The sequence below is a fragment of the Bufo bufo genome, chromosome 6, assembly GCF_905171765.1.
Source record: "Bufo bufo chromosome 6, aBufBuf1.1, whole genome shotgun sequence".
Classification (NCBI taxonomy): domain Eukaryota; kingdom Metazoa; phylum Chordata; class Amphibia; order Anura; family Bufonidae; genus Bufo; species Bufo bufo.
Window position 1 is genome coordinate 365,933,125 of NC_053394.1, and position 27,912 is coordinate 365,961,036.

Here is a 27,912-nt window from a genome sequence, read left to right on the forward strand (position 1 = left end):
AATATTTGGGGCGTAAAGGTTGGCAAATGTGTAGGTTTGTGAGTTTATAGTCCCTTTTACAAACAAAAATCTTCCGTTGGGATCGGATATTAAATCTTTCATGTTAAAGTCTATGTGTTTGTGAAAGCCAATACTTACACCTAGTTTATTAGAATGTTCGGAAGAACTATGGAACCAAAGGTTAGAATGTGATCTAGTTAAATTAGGGATCTTTTTGTTTTTAAAGTGTGTTTCCTGTAGGAGTATCACATTATTCTTTTCTTTGTGCAAGAAATGAAGAATCTGACTTCTTTTTGCGGGAGATTTAAGGCCTCTTACATTGTATGTAGCTAGATGTATTTCCGTCATTTTAAGTGTGAGGATAATGCGATCCAGTACTTACATAACCCCGGGTGCAATAATTTGATGTTGAGACTGCTGGACCTCGAAAGTGTAGAAGATTCGTTAGTTCACAAATAGTAAGGACATATAGGGATGGTAGGGGGCTGAAAGGTAAGAGAAATAACATAAATACCAAGAAAGGAGCGAACAGTAACGTCCCTCTGCATACAATGATGACCAGGGAAAACATTGTCCCTTTAACGGACCCAATTAGGTCAGAACCTCCGTTGAGGTCAGAGAAAGCAGAGGTATTATACACATAAACCTGTCTATGACTTGCAAATATATAAACCTAAAGATTGTAATGATATGAGTTAAACATAAGAAGTGATGAAGCAGTGAGTGTCATAGATAGCAGAAATTAGGTTGATACTCTCACAGATACTTGCTGGTGTGTGAGCCAGAGAGGGTACCACAGAGCCTCTTCTAAACTATCTATGACCTATGCCGCTGGCCACCCGGGTCCCCCATCTCAGACTCGCAAAAGCCAACTCTGATACCAAGAAAGCGCAACGGATGACCCAGGGGGCCCACATGGCCAGCAACACCCAATCTCACTCAGCTCACCGAACATGTTAACATATCTAAATAAACATTGCATTACAGTAGAAATGACATTCCATAAAGATGTGCTTAATCCTCTTCAGTCAGGATGCGTCTTGGGGTGAGTTTCCCTTGTTTCTTCTTGGATCTCTGTGGCTTACTACCCCTAACTGTTTCCCAAGATGAAGGAGGTATAATCTCCTGTGGGATTAGAATGTCATTGGTGACCGACCAATCCGGAATGTCCACATCTTGTATATCTAGAGCTGTAAGAATATCCGGAAGATCCTTTGGAGCTCTCAGGACATATTTTTTTTCTCTGTGTGTGATCAACATTCCGAATGGGAACAACCACCTAAAAGGAATGCGTTTTTGTCTGAGGTGTTCTGTGAGAGGTTTTAGTGCACGTCTTTTATTAAGGGTGGCTGGGGCCAAATCTTGGAACAGGAAGATTTGTGATCCTTCATATACGATATTTCCTTTTTCTCTTGCTCTCTTCATTATTAGATCCTTCTGCGCGAAATTTAAGAGCTTACAGATGATATCTCTTGGTGGGTCACCTTGTTTAGGTTTAGGACGGAGGGCACGATGTGCTCTTTCTATTATCATAGGGTCAGTGTAATCTTCACCTAATAATGCTAGGCATATTTCTTTTGTTGCAGAAGGAATCGCTTCCAAGGCGACGGATTCTAGGACGCCTCTAATACGAATGTTATTCCTCCTACCCCTGTTATCCTGGTCCTCCAGGTAATCATATAAATGGTCTATATGTTGTTGGTAGACCAAAAGAGCAGCGGAGTTCTTACTAGTGTAATCAGCTATGGCTGACTGGTTTGACTCCAGTGCTTCAACCCTGTGACCTATTTGTCTCACTTCTCTTTTTATCTCAGAAAGCTCTTCTAGCACCGGGTTTAAAGCTCTGGATAAAGCTTGTGATATGAAGGACCTTGAAATTGGAAGATCAGGGGTGGCATCCATTTGTTCTTCTTCCTCACTATCTCTGTCTAGCTGAGGACAGTGCTGTTTTTGTGAGGCATTTTGGGGGGTTGACTGAGAGGCCCCTTGTATATTTGGATTTTTTTTCATCATGAACCTATCAAGGTCTGTTTGTGCAAGAGAAGAACCTTTTGGTTGTTTCTGAGAGTCTTGATCAGTCCCCTTGTATCTACCAATTTTCACCATAAGTGCTAATGATCTGGCCCAACCAGCACTTTACTCACTGCTTCATAGAACTGCTAAATAAATTGTCACATCACTCAATTTGTGTGTACATCTGTTAATTTTTCCTTCTCACTGACCCCATGAGGAGGATCTAAGCAACAATGACCATGTTGTTCTGTTCTTTCAAATGTGGTACTACCCCTTTAAGAAGAATGAATGAATGAAACAGACTTTGGACTTCAAAGGTTCACCTATTTAACCCTTAATCTTTAATCTTCAGGGGAACCTGGTCGGCACAGGAGCTACCAAACCTGCTTTAATTACTTAAACTGTAGGATGGATAAGCTGCCAACTGTAAAGGGTGAACGTGGCAAGAAGCGATCCACCGAACTGATTGAGTAGACTACACTGTAATCCTCTGGACTATCAAATACAGTCTAGCCCCGTTCCAAGGTTATGTACTAATGATCCTGAGAGGGAGCTTCAGCCCGTATTATGTAAGTTCAGGATAACACTGCACACTTGGCTGGGCTAAAGATGGCGCCTGTATTTATATGCGGTAGTCTGCAGAGTGGCGCTGATTCACAGGGATCAACCTAATACAGGTAGATACTAAGGAGCAGCTGTACTTTACCCCATCTGTTGACGATTATTGTAGCTGTGACTTTCTTCTGTGACTTTCTGCTTCTGCTTATCTTCTGTGCCCCCAGCCAGACCGATGCTCTAACCTTCAGCCGAAGGCACAAAACTTCAGTGAGGCTGCCTGCAGTATTATTCTTTCTCCCTTTCCGATCCGGTGAGTACACTTCTTCTCTCTGGGCCCGCCTGTGGTTGCTAAGCGTCTTCAATGACCCTACTCCATGACGTTGCGATCGCGCGATTATAACTTTAGCCCCCGGCTTTGGGCCCGGACTAGGCCTCAGTGTCCGGCGCAGCTGCAGAGGCTATTTTTCACCTCCAATATGATTGCGGTGACTGTCGGGCGCACTTTTCAGACCTCCGGTATATGGACTTTGCGCAGGGAGCCCCTCCGCGGTATGTTTATAGGCTCACCGCTCCGGCGGGATATTCGGCTGTTCCGCTCTCCTCGAACTTTAGCAGGCCGCGGCTTCTATTTCAGCTTTAGGCCTAAATGAACGACTGATGTCTTCTTCTTTGGCCTCAGCTTTATTAATTTGTGGGGACGGTCTCCTTTCGAGATATTATTTCAGGAGAAATCCTTGTCAGCCGGCCGTCCGGCCTACTCGAATCAGGCTTTTCAGGCCCCAACTTTATGAAACCTCCCGGATTAAGCTCTGAATCCAATGGAGGGATATTTGTATCCGTAAAGATTGGATTAGTTGTATAATAGCGTTAAAAAACACTTTTGGGTTCTTTGGTGGCTTGATGTCTTTGGATTCTTTTATTTAGAGCAGGAGCTGCAGTTCAATGCGACCTCTCTCCACGGCAGTTAGCTCCGCCCCCCGGAGCCAATGCATTCTAATACTGTACGGAGCTCCTGCGTTTAATGTGGATCGACTTTGGATGTTTCATCCGAAGTCGATTCGCTCATCCCTGTTCAGAATCAATTCACTCATCTCTAATGGGTACTTTTTAACATACTACTATCATTCCACATTTGCATAAAACAGTTGCTGTTATAAATATTTAAAGCATCCTGTAGATTACTTTTCCCCCTTCTCACCAATAGATCTGTCTAGAAAACAGAGAGGGGGAGATGCAGCTACAGTATTTCTCCCTCAGTCTGCAACATTTTATGTGTATGTATGTGTGTGATGATGGATGTCTGTACTGGAGCTAAATCATGTTATGTTTCATACATTGGGGACCCACATATAATGCAAAGAGAAAAAAAAGAAAAAAAAATGTAACGCGATTTGTAGGTTATCAACTTTTTGCCATTTAGGAACTTTAGAGACAATATACACTGCTCAAAAAAATAAAGGGAACACTTAAACAACACAATGTAACTCCAAGTCAATCACACTTCTGTGAAATCAAACTGTCCACTTAGGAAGCAACACTGAGTGACAATCAATTTCACATGCTGTTGTGCAAATGGGATAGACAACAGGTGGAAATTATAGGCAATTAGCAAGACACCCCCAATAAAGGAGTGGTTCTGCAGGTGGTGACCTGACCACTTCTCAGTTCCTATGCTTCCTGGCTGATGTTTTGGTCACTTTTGAATGCTGCCGGTGCTTTCACTCTAGTGGTAGCATGAGACGGAGTCTACAACCCACACAAGTGGCTCAGGTAGTGCAGCTTATCCAGGATGGCACATCAATGCGAGCTGTGGCAAGACGGTTTGCTGTGTCTGTCAGCGTAGTGTCCAGAGCATGAAGGCGCTACCAGGAGACAGGTCAGTACATCAGGAGACGTGGAGGAGGCCGTAGGAGGGCAACAACCCAGCAGCAGGACCGCTACCTCCGCCTTTGTGCAAGGAGGAACAGGAGGAGCACTGCCAGAGCCCTGCAAAATGACCTCCAGCAGGCCACAAATGTGCATGTGTCTGCTCAAACGGTCAGAAACAGACTCCATGAGGGTTATATGAGGGTCCAACGTCCACAGGTGGGGGTTGTGCTTACAGCCCAACACCGTGCAGGACGTTTGGCATTTGCCAGAAAACACCAAGATTGGCAAATTCGCCACTGGCGCCCTGTGCTCTTCACAGATGAAAGCAGGTTCACACTGAGCACATGTGACAGACGTGCCAGAGTCTGGAGACGCCATGGAGAACGTTCTGCTGCCTGCAACATCCTCCAGCATGACCGGTTTGGCATTGGGTCAGTAATGGTGTGGGTGGCATTTCTTTGGAGGGCCGCACAGCCCTCCATGTGCTCACCAGAGGTAGCCTGACTGCCATTAGGTACCGAGATGAGATCCTCAGACCCCTTGTGAGACCATATGCTAGTGCGGTTGGCCCTGGGTTCCTCCTAATGCAAGACAATGCTAGACCTCATGTGGCTGGAGTGTGTCAGCAGTTCCTGCAAGACGAAGGCATTGATGCTATGGACTGGCCCGCCCGTTCCCCAGACCTGAATCCAATTGAGCACATCTGGGACATCATGTCTTGCTCTATCCACCAACGTCACGTTGCACCACAGACTGTCCAGGAGTTGGCAGATGTTTTAGTCCAGGTCTGGGAGGAGATCCCTCAGGAGACCGTCTGCCACCTCATCAGGAGCATGCACAGGCGTTGTAGGGAGGTAATACAGGCACGTGGAGGCCACACACACTACTGAGCCTCATTTTGACTTGTTTTAAGGACATTACATCAAAGTTGGATCAGCCTGTAGTGTGTTTTTCCACTTTAATTTTGAGACTCCAAATCCAGACCTCCATGGGTTAAAAAACTTGATTTACATATTTTTTTTGTTGTGTGATTTTGTTGTCAGCACATTCAACTATGTAACGAACAAAGTATTTCAGAAGAATATTTAATTAATTCAGATCTAGGATGTGTTATTTTTGTGTTCCCTTTATTTTTTTGAGCAGTGTATATAGGAGACAATATACTGGGAAGGCAGGGGCGTCGTTAGGTCAAAACATTCGGGGCTTGAGCCCATTATGTTTTGATCAGTGCCCCGAATGCTATGCTGGTAGAATTTTTTATTTTATTTGGCTATTCCAGGGCCCTTTAATATTGATTGGAACTGGGCAACCCACCACAGATCATCCTCCCACCCCCCATGTAATTGTTCCGCTGATCCGCTACTTTCGGGCTGCGCGGGCATGAGTTCAGTCACTTTGGGTGCAATCCCTTCCTGCAGCACGTGATTCCGCGAGACCAGCCGCAGGACAGGATTGCGCACTGAAGTGACTAAACGCATGCCCGCGCAACCCGCAAGTAGCAGATCAACGGAACAAGTACAACGGGGGTGGGGGGATGATCTGTGGGGTTGCCCAGGGTCCACTCCCATCAATATTAAAGGGACCAAGCAAAGATTCCTGCAGTGGTGAGGAAATGAAACATGACCGATATTGGAAAGTTACTGCACTTCATTTGCGTAAACCAGAACACCCCTTTAAGCATGCCTTTAATATGCAATTTCAACACAGTGGGCTTGTGCCCGGGTGTTTTCAGACCCTAGCAACGCCCCTGTAAGAAGGTCTAAACATTTCAAAATCGATGAAGATTCTAAAGCAAATTTCTCAATACTTTTTTTACTATTCTCTTCTTGCTATAAAGTCAGCCACAAGGAGCAGACAGTACACCTTTTCTGTACAACAATTTTCACAGCTTAGGCTACTTTCAAACTCGCATTTGGTGCGGATCCGTCATGAATTAGTGATGAGCGGCAGGGGCTATATTTGAATTTGCGATATTTCACGAATATTTTTTAGAATATTCGTCATATATTCACGAATTTCGAGAATTCGAGATTATTTTATTGAATGCGATAAATCGACAATGTAAAAATCGCATAATGCGAAGTTGTAACGAATTTGTAACGCGAAATACAGGCGTGGGTCACTTTTCGCTACATTTTGCAAGCTGGTATAAGTTACCTGAGACTGGAGAAAATGGTTGGCACGGCAGAACATTAGAATAGCTTTATATGCAGATAGAGTCAAGTGCTTCAATATATTTGCGCTTGCGCTAATCGGCAGTGATTCGAATATTTTATCGCACTACATGCAACTTCACATTTTAGCAGGTCTGACTACAGATTACTGATGGTGCACTAAGTATTGTTGTGAACTTGCTTCCTTCTCATTGGCCCATAAGCAAGAAGCACAGAGAAATCATGTGTTCAGATGGAAAAAAATGCCAAATATTCCATATAACGAATATATAACACTATATTCTAAATATACGCAAATTCTCGAAGTGGCGATATTTACGATAAAAATTTGCTATTCGAATATTCGTGCTCAACACTATCATGGATCTGCACAAACGCTTCCGTTCAGATAATACAACCACATGCATCCGTTCAGAACGGATCAGTTTGTATTATCTGTAACATTGCCAAAACTGATCCGTCTTGAACACCAATGAAAGTCAATGGAGGACAGTTCCGTTATCTATTGTGCCATGTTTTGTCAGTGAAAACGGATCCATCCATATTGACTTACATTGTGTGTCAGGACGGATCAGTTTGCCTCTGCATCGTCAGGCGGACACCAAAATGCTGCAAGTAGCGTTTTGGTGTCCGCCTCCAGAGCGGAATGGAGGCATAACGGAGGCAAACTGATGATTTCAGAATGGATCCTTATCCATTCAGAATGCATTAGGGCAAAACTGATCCGTTTTGGACCACTTGTGAGAGCCCTGAAACGGATCTCACAAACGGAAATAAAAATGCCAGTGTGAAAGTAGCCTTAGCACATACAGAAAACAAATTTTGCACAGAAAAGAAATAAATGAGCTTTACTCAAAGATAATAAGAAAGACAATGGAGTCTTAGAACAGAGCCGCCATCAAACTAACAATGCAATAATGAAACAGATTTTTTTGTTTGTTTCCCAGGTCTCCAGAAAATGAAAGATGAATCTGCGGATACTTTGGAGAAGGATTCACTCAATAGCATATTTGTTCTAAATAATTCATGAATAAAGGCACAAAATGTTCTTCTGTCAATGAAAGAACTTGGTTAGAGAGTCACAATTCCTTCTATCATCACCTGACGTCAAACATCAAAATGTCATCAAAGAGTCATTGTCACAATATACTAAGAAACTTCTTTAACATTATACTGTGCAAAAGGTGCCTTATGCTTTTCCCATATTATTTTGATCACATGTCTAACTGAAGAGGAAAATGTTTTACAAAAAAAAACATATTGAATGATAATTTTTCTCTTAAAGCTGGCCACACACTGGCCACACAAGCTGGCCACACAAGCTGTCAGCCGAGCTATCGCTTGGCCGATAATTTCTGGACAGTTGGCAACCCTGCTCCTGAATCCTCCATACACATACACGTTTGGCTCTGCTACGTGTGTATGTGTATTCAAGGGGGAGAGAGAGAGAGAAAAGAAATATAAATTTTGCCTGATCCTTCTTTTCCCCATTATCATCTATCGGTGGGTTATTTGGGAGCTCCTCATACATATTAGACTGCCTGCAGTTCTCAACATTAAACTAATGTGTATAGGGCTCTAAGGCATGTCACAATTAGAACAAATCTGTAATGTGCCAGTAGGGTAACTCTAGGAGTTGCAGTGGTTACAAATCAAACTAAGTCCCAAGACCTGAGTTGTCACAAGCCTTTACAACTACTAGGAGGTACGTAGCTTGGCCCCCTAGAAATATATGGACCATTTCTACCTTTGATAATGGAACAGGTTCTGTCCACGGTCAGCCATAACTGTTCAGGCTGCACTCAGTGGACCTCAATGACTTATAATGGGGTCCAGAGGGTTCTATTCTAGGTGTCCACAATTTTGGTCTGTTTACATCTCTGACAAACATATAAACATAGCCTTGGCAGACGAAACTTCTTAGTTCAGAAGAAGCTCCTAGTCTAGGCAGTTTTGCAATCAAACAACAAGATGGATAAGGTGTCTAATTACCTAACAATAAAACTGGTACCCCTAACTTCCCAGGGATCATTCCAAAGAGAGAAACCCAGGAAACAGGTCACATAACCATCAAAGAGTTCTAGCTATTTGCACCAACATGAGGACACTAGACTACCTCTCATTGACAACCTGTGACCAGGCCCTGATTATATTACAGTTCCATGAAATTAAATCATGTCTGTCATCAAACAATATAAACTAGTTAAATAATTAGCTAAAGTTAAAAAAAATATATATATAATTATTGAAAGCCTCTGTGGGAGCTGATGTAGAGGATAGAAGTGGTATTTCCTCTGATGAAGTGTTGTATCACATTGTACTCCCTCAGACCATAGCTCCCTGTTGTTCAGTGCAGTGAAAGTGTGGATTGAAGAATCAGGCCAGAAGTAAATACATAACGGTGCAAAATGCAACGTGGTCCATCCAGCAGCAACAAATACAAAGGACAGTCTCTAGCACCAGATGAGGATAGTATAGTGGCTGGTTGGATGGCTGCAATTCTGTATTTAGGTGATACTGGCCTAGTGGTTGTTTGAGAGGTGATGGTGCCTAAGCTGTTGTCCCTCACCGTGCATCAGTATCTGTAAAGCTGTATCTCGCCAAACACTCTCCTGTCTGGAATCTCAAGGCTTCACTTGAGGTTGTCTTTAGCGGTTATTGTTGCAGGAGAACTTCGCTCACAGGGGAAAAGATACAGTTTCATGGGAGTTGGTGCTCTACGTGCTGCCTCCTAACTCCACCAGAAGTCAGAACAAGACCTCTTCTTCTGTCCCGTCTCCTCCTCGCTCTCCCTTATCTGTCTTACTAGACTGGAACTCCCCCTCCTAACAGGAAGTCAGACCAGCCCATTCTTACCACAAGAGGAGAAACAGGGTGTTCGGCTCTGTTCCTGCAAACCATTGGCAACCATTACCTCCTCTGCTGGATTAAATGGCATAGTATAAAAATACATAAAATTACATATAAAACACAGCAATTGCAGATACTATAATAGTACCTACAAGTCTGGAGTACTACATAACGATGCCAAGAATAGTACAAAATAAAATCACGTACAACAAGATGTTGTGCTGCATCCATGTCGTATATAGAAATATAGAGTAAAGTTGATTTATTGCTCCTATTAAACCTTTTTCTGAGTTATAGAACAAAAAAATAATTATTGTTCCCCAAACCAAGACATAATGTCTTATTTATTGCTGAATGTTATCATGTGCTTTCAAACATGACCAAAAAATGTATGAAATTGATGGAGACAAAAAGTTGCACACCTACTAAAAATTAAAGCTCAGAAGTCTAGACATGGTCTACATGTGCACATTTTCAGAAATAATCAGAACTAAAAGGACCAAAAAGCTGAATTGAAGAAAAAAGTATTAAAAAAATTGGGATTAAACAAAGTTAAAATTGAGAGTACCCTCAAATGATTGTCCCCGAACACAGAATCTGAAGAGAAGTTTTTCCTACTAGTTGACCGTTTTGAACACAATCATGCAACTTAGTGACAAAATGGGGCAGATTTGTTATTACTGGTTTATTTCTACCTTGCTTAAAGCCTAGGGACAGCTTTGGGTCCAATTTTCTTTATTAAAACATTATATTCATTTTGCGCTAAACATTTTTTCAGTTGGTATTTATCAAAAATTTTCAACTATTTTTCTTCTATAGCTTTCAGTTTTAGTGCACTCGCAGACTATCATTGTACTGTACATTTTCAATGCAAACTTTACACATGAAATTTTCATCAAACACTTGTGGACGTCCAAACCTGGCTTAAAAAGGAGCGACTACACTCTCAGTGGCTAGGACAGCATGAGTTGAAAATTAGGTCCTGCCTTTAAGAATATACTTTAAATTCAGAAGCATAAAGTTATTGTAAGAATTTTGCCCTTTAGCTGCAGTCTGCTAATAAGATGCAGCTCTTCGGTGAAGATCATCTTCCCCACTGTTGTTCCGTACATCTCCAGAATACAGCCTGATGACATTTGAATGTCCCTGGCTGCTGATATCTATTGGGTAAAATTGCAAGGATAACACTGTATTAAGTGATTTTTGAGAAGTATTTGGAGTTAGCTGGGCTGTGATGAGCTATGAGAACCTTGTAATATATGTATCTCTTGTGACTCATGGACATGTGCTTCCATACTCTCCACGTATCTATTGATTTTATTGCATTTATTCACACATCCTTGTTTTTCAGCTGTCCTTTATGCAGACCAAACATGCCTATAGAAGTCTATGGGTCTGTGAAAATGTGTTCTGTCAGTGGATTTCACTGACCATTGGTAGAAGATGCATTAGGTATTATGTTATTTTAGGCATTTTTATCCTGAGAGTTGAAAAATGCCGGAAAATAAACCGTTTAAAAAAGAAAGAAAAAAAGCTGCAAATTTCTTGAAAATCAATTTGGGTGCAAAAAAATTCAATTCAGGTACGAATTAATTCTATCTAAATCAGAGAGACAGACCAGCAATAATGCTCTGCTGGGAAAGAGACGTCTCATCTGCAGACCCTTAATCAGTGCTGAGCAGAGAGAACAGACTTACCTATTTGGGAGCCCTTAGTCAGGATCTAGGGGGTACTCTTTCTCAGGGGTGCACCTAGCCTTTCTGCTGCCTGAGGTAAAAAATGAAATGCCCAGCTCAGGCAGTACGATAATGATGACACCGGCCTCTGATAGGCTACAGGAACTAGGACTAAAGCCTATTAAAGGAACATCGCTCCCATGCCTCTTTGCAGCATTCAGTTGTATTGCTGTCCTGAGAATAGCAATGCAGTGGAATATTAGTGTTGATTGCGAATATTCTAATCGCTAATTTTTATCGCGAATATTGGCACTTTGAGAATTCGCGAATATCTAGAATATAGTGCTATATCTTCGTAATCACTGCTTCCTGCTTGTGGGCCAATGAGAAGGCTGCAATATCTTTGACTTTAGGAGTAGTGCTGATTGCAAATTTTCGTATCGCTAATTTTACTATTGTCAATTCTCGCAATCAAGAAAATAAATTCTCGAATATATGATGGATATTCGTCCAAATATTGCAAATTCGAATACTGCCCCTCATCACTGTTGAATATGTACAGATAAGCATTTCTACAATGAAAGCGCAATCACCTGACCTGGCCTCATTGGTGGTGCACCCCTGCTCTTTCTCCTTATGGAATGCTAGACTGGGCTGGCACCACCCATAAGCAGAGTAGGCCACCGCGTACAGCACACTCTGCATGGGGGCGCCGGCCGCCACCCGCCACCTACTTGTCATCCATCTGACATCATCTCCTTCTGTTCTTGCCAGCCGGATGCGCGAGCATGAGTTTGTTCACTTCGGGCAGAGAGAGCAGCATGCAGCTGACACACAGCTACGAGACCCTGGTGTATTTAAATCTCATTTAGGCTTTCTTTCAGAAAAGTTTCTCCAGGGATTCAAACTCACAACCTTCCACATCAGAGGCAAGGCATTTACCCTCACAGCTATGAAAGCTGTATTACCAGCTGCTTAAAAAAAAATATATAAGACTTCTACTGTAGGTAACTTTGATACCTAGTGTACATCCATACACATGTCAGCTGCCCCAACACACCCAGCTCTGCTACATCCATACACAGTGTACTGGGGCAGCTGTCATGTGTATGGATGTACACTAAGTATCAAAGTTATCTACAGTAGAAGTCTTATATATTTTTTTTTTTTTAAAGAAACTGTCTATACAGCTCTCATAGCTGTGAGTGTAAATGCCTTGCCTCTGATGTGAAAGGTTGTGAGTTCGAATCCCAGGAGAAACTTTTCTGAAAGTGTTTTTTTTTTTTTTTAAATACCGGACTGTTACTTAACTTTTTTTTTTAAGCAACTGGCTACACTGCTTTCATAGCTGTGTGGGTAAATGCCTTGCTTCTGATGTGAATGGTTGTGAGTTTGAGTCCCAGGAGAAACTTTTCTGAAAGTGTTTTTTTTTTTTTTTAAATACTGGACTGTTACTTTACTGCCACGGGGGAGGGGGGGCTATTGGCGCCATGATACTGGCACATGGAGGGGGGAGGAGAGAGGCACTTGATACTGGCACAATAGGGGGCAGGGGGAGAGGATGGCACTATGATATTAGCACATGGGGGGCAAGAAATGGACATGAATCATGAGGGGCAGAAATGTGAAATGATGGGGGGGCAAGAAATGGACATGAATCATGAGGGGCAGAAATGTGAAATGATGGGGGGGGGGGGCAAAATGTAGATTTGCTTCTGTTGACAAAAATCCTTGCACCGGCCCTGACTTCGGGCACGCAATCATGTGAGACCAGTGACCTCCAGAGGTGGGTTATTTCGGGATCACGCGCCAAAGAAACATGATCTTGGCAAGAGCCAAGGCAATGTGGACATGCAGCACAGCGAGGAGCAGAACCTGGTGAGCACCCCTGGCAACCGCACTCTGACACTAGGGTGTCAGAGGCTGCAGGACAGTGACTGGCAGCAGGGGTCAGGGGTGCACAGGGGTCAGGGCACACCTGCTGCTTGACTAGGGGCCATAGATTCTGACTGGCACAGGGTGCCCAGCAGTGGCACATGGAGCCTAATAGGTGGCACAGACTGTCTAAAGGGCTATGAATGGTACAGGGTGCAGGACAGTGCCAGACTGGCAGAGGGCACAAGGCAGCATTCTGTTTTATGTTGCCCTGGTGGCACAGGATTTCAGACAGTGGCCGAATGGCGCCTGGCAGTAAATAGGTGGCACTGCTCGTGTTTGGTGTGCCAACCTGCTGAACAGCGCAGAGTGATTGGCATCACTGGGATGGTACTAGGTGGCAGACAATGGCTGGATATTATATATACATGACCATAGTCAGACTGGCACAGGGTATGCGACCATAGTCAGACTGGCAGCACAGGGTACATGACCATAGACTGGCACAGGGTACATGACCATAGTTAAATGTTGCATGCAATAGGTGGCTGAAAAAGGGGCGGGAAAAGGGGTGTGGTCAATGGGCGGAGTCAAGGGGGCGGCAAAATTAGCTTTTGCCTAGGGTGGCAAAAATCCTTGCACCAGCCCTGATGCTAGAAAGCTTCTAATAGGTGTGAAGAATATTGTAGGCCAGACAAAAGGTATGGAAATTAGGATATCTTACATCTGGTAGCATGAGAGATTTAAGGAAAGATAAGAAAAAGACAGGCAAATTAGCTTTCCTTCCAAAAGGACAAAAAGATAAATCTGTCATGCCACCAGAGGTAAGATATGATACTTTGCATATCTTTTTTCCTCAGAAGCCCAAGGAACTGTTGCCTGGCCTGCAATATTCTTCGCAGATCCTGACTAAGGGCTCTAAAATAGCCAAGCTGGTTCTCTCTACTCAGCACTAATGAAGGGCAGTTATCTCGAAAGAGCTATCTGCAGATGATATACAGGCTTAACCAGTATTCAAGTTATGCTTCAAGGTCTGTTTAAAAAATTGAGTGGGTACTTATGATAGCTACAGTATGTTATTGCTGGTTTTATGAGACACTCAGACAGAATTGCATGTCTATTTCCCAGCAGAGTGTTATATGTGCATGTCTCTCTGTTATTTGCCTGAAACAAATCTCAAGAAATTCAGGACAAATTCCAATAGAATCAATTAATTCCATATGCATAATATATGGAATTAATTCTAATAGATGAGGGTCCCACCTCTGAGACTCCTGCCAGTCTCTAAAATGGGATCCCCTGCCTAGATACAAAATCCAGAGGTATTCAGGACTATGGAAATAGCCAAGTGAGCTAACAGTCCTTAGTAAGGCAGGTTCATATCACCGTTTCGTTTTCCATACTTCTGATGTCTAAAAAATGGATCCTTTATTTTAAGCATCCGTTATGCTCAGTTATGCACATTTTGCATTCATTTTAGCAATTTCTATCTGAGAGCAGTTATTTTAGAAGGAAAAAAAAGTACTTTGTGGGGGACTTTTTTTCCTTCTAAAATAACAGATCTTAGATGGAAATGACTAAAACAGATGCAAAATGTGTATAACTGAGCATTAAGGATGCTTAAAATTAAGGATCAATTTTTTGTATCTTTTTGTACTTCTGACAGATCACAAAAATGGAAACCGAAATGGTGATGTGAACCTACTCTTAGCGGTATACCAGTGAAGTCAGTGATTGCTGTAGTGGTAACGTGTTGTTGATGTGACAATCGCTGCAGCCAAGTGAACAGAGCACTGGAGCTGCAGAGCTGGAACTCAAGAAAATTTACCAGTTTAGTACTGAGCCTTTAATTATTGCATTATATTTCTTTTCCTGGGACAAATTTTGCTTGATCCTGAAAATACCTATAATGTCAAAATGGAAAATTGTAAATAGGAAGCCAGATTAAAGAAAAAAAAAACCCTGTAGAAATGACTAAAGAAAATATGTGATGGAGAAGCCTGAGGGTCCCTTCACAAACTTTTTTTTTCTTTTCTGGTATTAAATATAGCACTACCACCTTAAAATCCAGCAGCAGTGGTAGTGCTTGCACTCTATGGGAAAAGACACTTGCCTCTCAGAGTATAATGTGATGGAAAGATGAATCCAGCAACAAAGGAGGCAAAATGGACAATCACAATACATTAGTAAGTGCCTTGCATTAACTTCCTCTATATGATAAATGCCATTTGCTGAAGTGAGACAACCCCTTTTTTGATTATCTCTCTATATACCGTATTTTTTGGCCCATTAGACACACTTTTCCCCCACAAAGTGGAGGAAAACCTCACTGCGTCTTATAGGGTGAATACTAATGAGCACTTCCATTATGGAAGTGCTCATTAGTACCGGAGGACCGGGAAGCGGTGAAGGCTTTGTACTCACCACTTCCTGGTCCTCTGCTGTCGGCTGTGCTGTGACTGCACACAGCGTGAGGGCGCTCTCTGACCTCACGCTGTGCGCGTCGGGGCACAGCACTGCTGATGGCAAGAAGAAGAAGAACACTGGAGATGAGGAACGGTGGTGTCCGGAGCAGGAGAGGTAAGTGGTGGTGATTAAATATGGCTGGGAGCTGATAAAATATATCTGGGGGCTGATATGAGGTATGGGGTCTCATCTGAGGTCTGAATGGGGGGTCTTATTTATATTGGGCTCTGATCTGAGGTCTGATTGGGGGTCATTCACATTGGGGTCTGAGCTGAGGTCTTATTGTGGGTCTGTTCTGAGGTCTGATTGAGGGTCTTATTAACATCGGGGTCTGATCTGAGTTCTGATTGAGGGTCTTATTAACATTGGGGGTCTGATTGGGGCTGTGAGATGAGGTCTGAATAACATTGGGGGTCTGATTGCTGGTCTAATAAAAAAAATATTTTTTCTTATTGTCCTCCTCTAAAACCTAAGTGCGTCTTATGGGCCAGTGTGGTATATATTTTCATATTTTTTTCAAAATGAAATATGTTCCAGGTTAGCACTTCCCTGTATTTTCATATAAGACTGGAAAAATGATGAAAAATGTTTTTAAAAACCTGGAGGTTAAGAGCTGTGTGAAAAAAAATCTTAAAGAGGTTGGCCCATAACTAGGATATACCATCAACATAAGATAGTTAAGGGTCCCACCTCTGGCACTCATTTGTATGTCCAGAATGGCCCCCCAAGTGAAATACAGCTATGGGACTGCCAGAAATAGCTGAGTCAGTGCTCTGCTATTTTCGGAACTCCTATTGCGGTAAGCGGGGGGTGGCCATGCATGTGCGGATCTCTGTTCAATTCAAGATCCTGTTCTGGAGATAGGAGTACCTATTTGACATTGATAACATATTTTTTCCTTTGCCACCTACCTGACATTGATAGCATATCCTAGCAATGGGAATACCTTTTTGGGTACTTCCTTTTACACGGAACAAAAAGCAGGCCAATGATTGGCGGTTTACATTTGTAGAAATACTCGTTTTCAATAATTTGCCTGTGTAAAAGGTGAGTGCGATCACCAAATGAATGAGGAAATCCGCATTCATCCGTTGATCCTGTCGTTCCATTGGTGCAAAAAAAAACATTGCTCTTGTGCAGCAGATCGTGCTGTCTAAACAGTAATCTGCTGCCTAGGAACAATGATTTTCTATTGGGATAAGCAATCAATGCAGTGATTGCTGCATGTTATCCTTCCCCTCATCTCCACTGACCTTTAGGAAATTACTAAGAACTTTTAGTTTGTCCCTGATAATTGCCTGATATATCAGTCCATGTAAAAACTCCTTAAAAGTAGTCATTAAAGCTTCACAGGCATAGAATTTTTTTTTGGAATTAACACAAGGCATTATTGAAGTTATAGCTTCTTGCAAAGACCAAATGAGTATATAAAAGGGGACTTAACATTAACAGCCAAGCGCTAAGAGGAGTAGCTCATGAACAAATATCATTTTATCCCTTCTCCTTCCTTTTTCCATGACAGGGGATTACTTTCACTGTGATATATGAAGAATTTACGCAGTGCTTTCTATGGTTACTCACGAAGCAATTACTAATTTCAGAAGGAGACACCAGTTTAGTCCTTAGATCCTTTGTAGACGATGGAGAGGCTAACATGCAACATATCTTCTTTTGATGGAGCTACAATGTCTCGATTCGCTTTTAATGGAGTCGAGAATGAGAACTGCTTACGTCGTTTTATACATCGTCTTGAGAATGGCAAATATTTACAAGATTATAGGTGTTAACGGTCTGTCAGTATATGTTTAAACATTCGTGTATACAATCAAGGCCTTGACTAGTCAGACCACCCTGGTATGCAGACCACCCTTTGGTGGCCTCGTAATGCTTCACACAGGCTCCATTAATAATCTCCTAGTCTGTATAATTTGATGGGCCCTCTAATATAGACGGTGGCAACTTAATGAGAATTTAGCTTTTTCTCTTTGCGGATTTTACATTCAGGCAGACTAGTGTAAACTGTTTTAGCAAAAGAACAATCCATTAAGACATGCACAGACTGTAAAATGTTCTTTTTTTTTTCATATACTTAACATCAACCCTGCGCTAGGTTTTCTGTTCTATTTAATATGCCTGTAGCTAAACAAACACAATGAGACCCAAGTTGGTATATAAAAGTGACCCGTCTTGCTTGCCTGTTTTAACTGGGAAAATTCAAATCTTTCTTTACACCTAAACAGTCATTTTTTTAGTAAGTTGCACATGCTGTACAATTCAATTAACCAGTTTAAGACTGAGCCGTTCCTGAACAGACACATTTTTTGTTACTTTAGTACATGTGTCTTTGAAAGCCATAACAGTTATTTTTTTTCCCATTCAGTTATGTAACAGTGATACCTGGGGATTTAATTCTATGTCATTTAAAAAAAAAAAAATTTATAAAAAAAAAAAGGGGGGATAGTCTGCTTTACACTTTTTTTTATTGTTTTGTTAATAGCACAATGTGCAGCTGAAATATATATATTTTTTATGTTCCCTTTCCATAATGGTCATTTTGATATGTGGTATGTATGGGTTATGGTGGCTGGTGGTGGAGCTGGAAGCTGCAGGGCAGCTCATGGTAGAATTTTATTTATTTATTTTTATTTTGTATTTATTTTGATTTGTTTGTTTGTTTTTTATTTTACACTTTGTACCCAACTTGAGGTTATACAAGACCTTTATGGAAATTTCAATTATTTTTTTTTAATATAGATTAGGGTTGAGCAAACTCGAACTGTAATGTTCGGGTTCGTACCGAACTTTAGGATTTTGGGACCCCGGACCCAAACCCGAACATTTCCGTAAAAGTTCGGGTTCGGTGTTCACCACTTTCTTGACGCTTTTAGAAAGGCTGCACAGCAGCCAATCAACAAGCGTCATACTACTTGCCCCAAGAGGCCATCACAGCCATGCCTACTAATGGCATGGCTGTGATTGGCCAGAGCAGCATGTGACCCAGGCTCTATATAAGCTTGGGTCACGTAGCGCTGCACGTCACTCTGCTGTTACAAGTGTAGGGAGAGGATGCTGCTGGACTTGTGATTTCAGGGAGAGAATAGGAGAGAATCTAACTCAGCGATCTACCTAGAAATAGTTGTGTGGGTGCAGGCAGTGGCGTCTCTAGCTTTCAAATTTTGGGGGGGCACACTGGGGGCCAGGACAAAAGTAGGGGGGGCAGCTATAACAACGATACATTTACACAAGTACGCTTCGAAATGCTGCAATACTTTACTCAATACCTAAAACCGCAACAGGGAAGAAAAGTCCAGCTGTCTGTGGATGACACTTTTATAGAGAGGGGGATCTGTGGATGACACTGCTATGGGGGGGGATCTGTGGATGCCACATACCGTATATAGCATCTTATGCTATATGTGTCATCCACAGATCCACCCCATGACAGTGTCATCCCCATTTCCCCCTCCATCCACAGATCTCCCTCCCCGCCTCTCACAGGAGTGTACATATATAAAATAAACATATTTCACATGAACACTTACAGTTACTTGGCTTGGCCCTTGGGGATCTCGGACGCCACTTCAACACTTCGGCCGGGGGCTCGGCGGAGCTGATGTTGTGTTTTATCCTAATGAGAAAGATTTCATAATAAGGATTTGGAGAAGGGGCAGAGGGATAGTAGAGCAGAGAGAGGCTAGTGCTGCTACTAGGGGGTCATACCATGGGGGAGTAATAAAACCCACCATAATGCCCCCCAGTAGAAATAATTCTCCTTATAATGTGCAAAACATACCCCCTTATGCCCCCAGTTGAGCTAATGTCCCCCATAATGTGCCAGTATAAAATACCCCTATATAGTGCCCCAGTAAATGCCGCCATAGTGCTCCTCTCCCCCCTTCCTGCTAGTGCCCCCCATAATGTACCAGTATAAAATGCCCCATATATCATGCCCCAGTAGATCCCCTCAGTGTCCCCCATAATTTGCAAGTATAAAATACCCCTTCTTAGTTCCCCCCATAGATGACTCCATAGTACTCCTCTCTCCCCTTCTCCATAGTACCCACCATAATGTGTCCCAGTATAAAATGCTACTGTACAGAGCCACCCATATAAAACACCCCTTCTTTGTGGCCTCAGTAGATGCCCCTATAGTGCCCACCAATAATGTGCCAGTAATAAGTGCCCTCAACAACGTGCCACTGCCAGTAACAAGAGCCCCCATCACGTGCCAGTAATAAACCCCCCATCACGTGCCAGTAATAAGCCCCCATCACGTGCCAGTAATAAGCCCCCCATCACGTGCCAGTAATAAGCCCCCCATCACGTGCCAGTAATAAGCCCCCCAATGTGCCAGTAATAAGCCCCCCATCACATGCCAGTAATAAGCCCCCCCATTACGTGCTAGTAATAAGCCCCCCATTACGTGCCAGTAATAAGCCCCCCCATTACGTGCCAGTATTAAGCCCCCCCATCATGTGCCAGTATTAAGCCCCCCCATGTTCCAGTATTAAGCCCCCCATCATGTGCCAGTATTAAGCCCCCCATCGTGCCAGTATTAAGCCCCCCCCCCATCGTGTGCCAGTATTAAGTCCCCCCATCATGCGCCAGTATTAAGTCCCCCCCATCATCATGTGCCAGTATTAATTCCCCCCCATCATGTGCCAGTATTAAGTCCCCCCATCATTATGTGCCAGTATTAAGTCCCCCCATCATCATGTGCCAGTATTAAGTCCCCCCATCATCATGTGCCAGTATTAAGTCCCCCACATCATCATGTGCCAGTATTAAGTCCCCCACATTATCATGTGCCAGTATTAAGTCCCCCCATCATCATGTGCCAGTATTAAGTCCCCCCCCCATTATCATGTGCCAGTATTAAGTCCCCCCCATCATGTGCCAGTATTAAATCTCCACCCATCATCATGTGCCAGTATTAATTCCCCCCATCATGTGCCAGTATTAAGTCCCCCCCATCATCATGTGCCAGTATTAAGTCCCCCCCATCATCATGTGCCAGTATTAAGTCCCCCCCATCATCATAGGCCAGTTTTAAGTCCCCCCCATCATGTGCCAGTATTAAGTCCCCCCTCCCATTGTAATAAGCCCCCCCAAAGTGCCAGTAACACTATTGTAAAAACAAAACAAAAAAAAAAACACTTATACTAACCTCAGTGTCAGCGATGCGATGCAGACTCTTCCTGTGTCCCGCGCTGTAAGGCTCAGGTGGCGCCATGACGTCATCGCGCCGCCTGCGCCAGCCTCTGATAGGCTGCCGGCCTAGTGCCTGCAGCCTATCAGAGGAAGGGGAAGGGACACGCCTCTCCCTCCCCTACACCTCCGCTGGCACAGGCAGATTACAATGGAGATGAGCGCAATGGAAGCGCTCATCTCCCTGTGCCCTGGCGGCGGCTCACTTAGGGGGGGGTATTTTAGTTGGGGGGGCACAGCATGATGTAGGGGGGCCATGGCCCCCTCTGGCCCCCCCTGGCGACGCCACTGGGTGCAGGGCACTATAGTTTTACCCTGCCCTGAGCTCATTGACCAAAAAATACTAACTTTTAGAATTCTGCTAGTTAGGTAGTTGGCGGCGGCGGCCATTTTATGCAAGCTCAGTACACCAGCACTGCATCTGAGCTTTTGGGACATCAAATCACCATTTTTTAGGGGCAAACTACAACATCTGTATTAGGCCTCATGCACACGACCGTTGTGTGCATCCGCGTCCGTTCCGTCATTTTTCACAGTTTAGCGGAGGTCCCATTCTTTTCTATTTAGCTGTGAAAAAAAACTGATAGTCCTCCGTTTTTTCTCCGCATCCGTGATCAGTGTGCTGTCCGCGTTTTTTGTGGATCCATTGAAATGAATGGGTCCGCATCCTATCCGCAAAAAAAACGGATCGGACACGGAAACAAAATATGGTCGTGTGCATGAGGCCTTAGTCAGTGTGCAAATTAAGGTAGAAATACACCCATCATTTTCTGGGGTTTGAAAAACACGCAATTTTTAAAAAAAAAATTATTTTACTGATCTGCAAGTGTAAAATTCAAGTTTAATATATACAGCTTTCATATTCTGTTAGCAAAAAAAAATACTTTTTTGGCAATCTACAACATCTGTATTAGTCAGTGTGCAATTTAAGGTAGAAATACACCCATCATTTTCTAGGGTTTGAAAAACACATTTTTTTTTCTTCAAAAAACTGTATTTTCCAGATATGCAAGTGTTAAATTCAAGTTTAATATATACAGCTTTCATTTAGCAAAAAAAGACTTTTTGGGCAATCTACAACATCTGCATTAGTCAGTGTCCAATTTAAGCTAGAAATACACCCATCATTTTCTGGGGTTTGAAAAACACACTCTTTTGACAAAAAACACTATTTTCAGGCCTTGCAGCATCAGCACGTGTGAAATTACAGGCTTATATACTGCTGTCAAATTCAGTTTTTAAACAAACACTCATTTGGGCACAAAAAATGTAGTTGGCAGCCTTTGATGCAGATGTCATTGTGAGATACACCCTTAATACATTTGGGTAACATTCAGAGATTTTAAATACCGCAATTTGGTGCACCAATATTGAATTCAGGCCTACACTGGTTCAGGCCCTGTGAGATACCCCCTCTACATACAGGGGTTTGAATTAGGCATTTGAAATACAGCCATTTGAAATACAGCCATTTTGTGCAAAGATATATTTACTTCAGGCCTACAGACGTTCAGGCCTTCTGAGATACTCCCTCTATATACAGGGGTTTGAATTAGGCATTTGAAATACAGCCATTTGAAATACAGCCATTTTGTGCAAAGAAATCTTTACTTCAGACTTACACTGATTCAGGGCGTGTGTGATCCCCCCTATACATACAGGGGTTTAAATTAGGCATTTGAAATACAGCCATTTGAAATAAAACCATTTTGGGCAAAGATATATTTACTGCAGACCTACAGAGGTTCTGGCCCTCTGAGATACTACCTCTACATACAGGGGTTTAAATTAGGCATTTGAAATACAGCCATTTTGGGCAAAAAAATCTTTTATTGAGGCCTAGTCTGGTTCAGGCCATGTGAGATACACCCTTTACATACTGTCGTTCTATTCTACTATTAATTAAACACCCATTTAGGGCAAGATCCTAAATTTAAAAAATATGAGGAGAGCGTCAAATAAGGGACGTGGCCCATGTCGTGGTGGTGCTGGTGGAGCTCCTGTTGCAGGGAGAGGACGTGATCGATCTGTGCCAGCTACACGCACAAGTTAAACCGCTTCCTCAGGTTTCGAGTAGATGACAAAACCTGCAGCGGTATTTGGTCGGGCCTAATGCTGCTCTACGAATGGTGAGGCCTGAACAAGTACAGGCGATAGTAGATTGGGTTGCTGACAGTGGATCCAATTCCTTCAGATTGTCTCCCACCCAGACTCCTGCTGAAAGACCACAATTGGCACCTGCAGCCGAAGTCCATCAGTCTTTCACCTCACCACCTTGCAAATCAGCCAAGCAGTCTGAGCCCCAAGTCATGTAGCAGTCTCTTCTGCTTTTTAGTGACTCTGTTAGCAGGGTTTCCCAGGGCCATCCACCTAGCCCTGCCCCAGAAGTGGAAGAGATTGATGCACCGATGCCCAACCACTTATTTTTCAAGATGAGTACATGGGAGGACCATCGCAGCACGTCTCGGATGATGACGAAACAAAGGTGCCAACTGCTGGGGCTTTCGAAAGTGTGCAGACCGACAAGGAAGTCAGGGGTGAAGACTGGGTGGAAGATGATGTGGAAGACGATGAGGTCCTCGACCCCACATGGAATCAAGGTCATGCGAGTGACCGATGTAGTTCGGAGGAAGAGGCGGTGGTCACACAGAGCCACCAGCACAGCAGAAGAGGGAGCAGGGTGCAAAAGCGGAGCGGCCATCCTCTAGACAGTACGCCTCCTACTGCCCACCGCAGCAAGGGACCGAGCACACCAAAGCCAGCTCCAAGGAGTTCCATGGCGTGGCAGTTCTTCAGACAATGTGCTGATGACAAGACACGAGTGGTTTGCACGCTGTGCAATCAGAGCCTGAAGCGAGGCATAAACGTTCTCTACCTGAGCACAACCTGCATGACCAGACATTTAAGTGCAAAGCACGAGCTGCAGTGGAGTAGACACCTCAAAAACCAAGAAAGGTCTCTGGCTCCCCCTGCTTCCTCTTCTGCTGCAGTCGCGGCCTCTTCATCTGCAATGAGCAGGACACTGGGTCAGTGGGTCAGCTATGCAGTGGGTCAGTTTATATGTATATAAGTTTGTGACGCCAGTTGCAGTTTGCGCAGGTACTGTAGCAGGGCCCTTTAAGATGTTATGAGCTCACGTACTAGGTAAGGAATGCCAGAGGGGGATAATGTCTCTGTATAGCAGATTTGGTAGTGTCAACGGTGTCTCCTACCTTGGTACAGCTGGACTCCTGTATCCCGGCTCACATGCAACAAAATGAGTGCTGTTAATAGGAGTAACTGAGGAATGATGGGATTCCACACAGATGATAGGGTCCAACTTGTCTTTACTTGGTGTTATGATATACAGCTTTTGATCCATACAAGTTACAGCTTTAGTCTAGGATCCCAGCAGGTTTTGGCAATATGTGGCAGGAATTTATATGTATTCTGCATCTGATCATACGCCTATTAGATCTGGCAGGTATCTATCTTCTGCTCTGTATGAGGTCTGCTTAGTTTGGGTCTGACTAGCTGATGAGGTACTTATCTTCTCCTTGTCTTGGGATCTTTACTTACAGGACTGCTCGCAGGGAATGATGGTGGCTTCCTGGAGATCTGATAGTTCTGTGAAGGGCTGCTTTCTCTGTCCACCAGCTGAGGTAAGGGACTCAGGCTGGGAAGGTTGATCTTGGGCCTCAGCCGAGGCTTGAATCCTTGGTTGGGGTCCCTGTTTCTGGGAGCTCCTACTAACACAGCCTACCCCAACAGGGGGGCTGGTTACACTGCCTAGAACTTTCCTTCCTCCCCCTGAAGTAGGATGTGGGAACCTTCCACTCCTCCTCAAAAAGGGGGGAGCTAGCCTGGAATGGTCTGTTCCAGGCTAGAAGCTAACTCTAACCTGTTACATACTGCTGCCACCTGCTGGTGTACATTATGAACTACAGCAAATATATATATATATATATATATATATATATAAACAGGCATAAAAATGTTCATTCTGGCAAATACACAGTTATATTACACAAGATGGTAAAACACATTTGCATTAACATGATGAAGCAGGGGAACAGAAGTTTGGTGACATACTTCAGGATGTTACACATCCACCTCTGGAGTGACAGTGCCACCTGGCACCCTGCAAACAGAGGATCTGCCAGCAACACCAACACTTGGGTCACCAAGCATCTCCACAATGTCCTACGGAAGCGTTCAGCTCTCCATATCCCAAACGCTGGAGAGGAAGAAGAAGTACCCCCCTAACCACCCGCGATCCCTAGCCCTGAATGCCAGCCTTTCTAAATTACTTGCCTTTGAAATGCTGTCATTCCATCTGGTGGAGACAAATAGTTTTAAAGGCCTTATGGCGGTGGCTGTCCCACAGTACGTCGTGCCCAGAAGCCACTACTTTTCAAGGCGAGCCATCCCTTCCTTATACAACCAAGTAGGGGACAAAATCAGGTGTGCACTGCGCAACTCCATCTGTGGAAAGGTGCACCTGACTACGGATACGTGGACCAGTAAGCACGGTCAGGGCAGTTATATCTCCTTAACAGCACACTGTATAAATGCAGTGGTGGCTGGGTCTGAGGCAGATAGCAGTTTGGCGCATGTCCTTCCACCACCGAGTAATGCAGGGCACTTCAGTTTGCCTCCTGTTGCTTTCTCCTCCTCCTACTCTGCTTCCTCATCCTCTACCAGCTCCTCATCCGGTCAGCGTAACACCTTCACCACCAACTTCAGCACAGCCAGGGGTAAACGACAGCAGGCAGTTTTAAAACTTATCTGTTTGGGGGACAAACCCCACACCGCGCAGGAGCTGTGGACGGGCCTTGAACAACAGACCGATGAGTGGTTTGTGCCAGTCAGCCTCAAGCCCGGCCTGGTGGTGTGCGATAATGGGCGAAATCTCGTAGCAACTCTGGGACTAGCCGGTTTGAGGCACATCCCTTGCCTGGCGCATGTGCTGAATTTGGTGGTGCAGAGAATCCTTAAAAATTACCCATACATGTCAGAGCTGCTGCATAAAGTGCGGGCCGTCTGTGCGTGCTTTCGGCGTTCTCACCCTGCTGCTGCTCACCTGTCAGCGCTGCCTCGTAACTTCATTCTTTCCGCTCACCGCCTCATATGCGACGTGCCCACAAGGTGGAACTCCACCTTGCACATGCTGGCCAGACTGTGCGAGCAGCTGCAGGCGATAGTGGAGTTTCAGCTGCAGCACGCACGGGTGAGTCGTTCGGCGGAACAGCACCACTTTACCACCAATGACTGGGCCTCCATGCGAGACCTGTGTTCCTTGTTGCGCTGTTTCGAGTACTCCACCAACATGGCCAGTGCCGATAACGCCGTTCTCAGCGTTACTATCCCACTTCTATGCCTCCTTGAAAAAACGTTCATGGCGATGATGGAAGAGGATGTGGCACAAGAGGAGGAGGAGGAAGAGGGATCAATTTGTAGGGTTTCCGGCCGGTCATTCCCAAGTGGCTCCGAAGGTGGGTTCCTGCAACCACAAACCCAAGGTACACAATTGTCCAGCCAGGGCACAGTTCTGGAGGTGGAGGAGGAGGAGATGGAGGAGAAGGAACCATGTTCACAGCAGGGTGGCACCCAGACCAGCTCATGGCCATCACTGGTGCGTGGATGGGGGAATACAGAGGACACAGACGATACACCTCCCACAGAGGACAGCTTTTCGTTGCCTCTGGGCAGCCTGGCACACATGAGCGATTACATGCTGCAGTGTCTCCGCAACGACCGCCGAGTTGCCCACATTCTAACTTGTGCTGATTACTGGGTGGCCACGCTGCTGGATCCCCGTTACAAGGACAACGTACCGTCCTTAATTCCATCACTGGAGCGTGATCGTAAGATGCGCGAGTACAAGCACACGCTGGTAGACGCGCTGCTGGTGGCATTTCCACCTGACAGCGGGAGCACAGTGGAAGCACAAGGCGAAGGCAGAGGACAAGGAAGAGGTAGCCAACGCAGCTGGGGCACCGCCAGCACCTCAGAAGGCAGGGTTAGCATGGCCAAAATGTGGAAAAGCTTTGTCAGCACGCCACAACATCCAGCACCACCAGCTGATATGGAACGTCTTAGCAGGAGGCAGAATTTCACCAACATGGTGAAGCAGTATGTGTGAACACGCCTACACGTACTGAATGATGGGTCTGCCCCCTTCAACTTCTGGGTCTCCAAATTGGGCACATGGCCTGAGCTTGCCCTTTACGCCTTGGAGGTGCTGGCCTGCCCTGCAGCCAGTGTATTATCTGAACGTGTGTTTAGCACGGCAGGGGGCGTCATCACAGACAAGCGCAGCCGCCTGTACACAGCCAATGTGGACAAGCTCACGTTCATTAAAATAAACCAGGCTTGGATCCCACAAGACTTCTTTGTACCTTGTGCAGAATAGACATTTATACCACCAAACATACATTCTTGTACTCAAGTCAAGTGCAATGATTCTTTGTTTTCTTTTTTTTTATTTGTCCCAATAATACATAAAAAAAAAAAAAAACATTGTTGGCTACCTACTCCTCTTCCATTGCTGCCTCCACCTACAAAACCACATTGACCGCCTCCTCAACCTCCGACTCCATATCCACCTCCTTCTCTGAGTTGCAGGTTAATAATTTGTAATTTTTAGTTATTTTATTTTAAGTTATTTCCCTATCCACATTTGTTTGCAGAGCAGTTGCCATGCTCTTAAGCACATTTTAGTGCCTTTTACATCCCTCTAGCCTTTTCAAGGACTATTTTAGAGCCATTTTAATGCAAAAAAGTGCAAATTTTAGTGCCCTAAATTGAAAAAATTCTTATTTTCAATTGTCCGGTGACATTTTACCATTTTTGGCGTATACAAACCCCTGCTGTGCCTGGGTGACAGGGGCCTAAATCTCTCAAAATCCTCTGTTCTATTGCTGGGTGACATTAACCCCCTTTTTGCCGTGAATGAACCCCTGCTGTGCCTGGGTGACACTTTTGGCGTATACAAACCCCTGCTGTGCCTGGGTGACAGGGGCCTAAATCTCTCAAAATCCTCTGTTCTATTGCTGGGTGACATGAACCCCCTTTTGCCGTGAATGAACCCCTGCTGTGCCTGGGTGACAGAGGCCTAAATCTCTCAAAATCCTCTGTTCTATTGCTGGGTGACATGAACCCCCTTTTGCCGTGAATGAACCCCTGCTGTGCCTGGGTGACAGGGGCCTAAATCTCTCAAAATCCTCTGTTCTATTGCTGGG